The sequence below is a fragment of the Eriocheir sinensis genome, unplaced genomic scaffold (assembly GCF_024679095.1).
Source record: "Eriocheir sinensis breed Jianghai 21 unplaced genomic scaffold, ASM2467909v1 Scaffold79, whole genome shotgun sequence".
In the NCBI taxonomy this organism is placed as follows: domain Eukaryota; kingdom Metazoa; phylum Arthropoda; class Malacostraca; order Decapoda; family Varunidae; genus Eriocheir; species Eriocheir sinensis.
Genome location: NW_026112153.1, coordinates 727,255 through 727,500, shown reverse-complemented (window position 1 = coordinate 727,500; position 246 = coordinate 727,255).

Genomic DNA, 246 nt, shown 5'->3' with positions numbered 1-246 from the left:
GTTCTCCTACCGTGACATTACTAACTAGGTTATCTTGGGTCGTTATAACAAGGTCGAGTATGTTATTTTGTCGAGTTGGTTCAGAAACCATTTGGCTTAGATAATTTTCTTCTAAAAATTCGATCATTCTATGTGACTCACCTTCTGTACCTGACAGTGTCGCCCAGTCGATATGGGGAAGGTTGAAGTCTCCTAATATCAGTGAGTGGCTGTTGTTAAGTGACTGCCTTAAGATGCTGTACATTT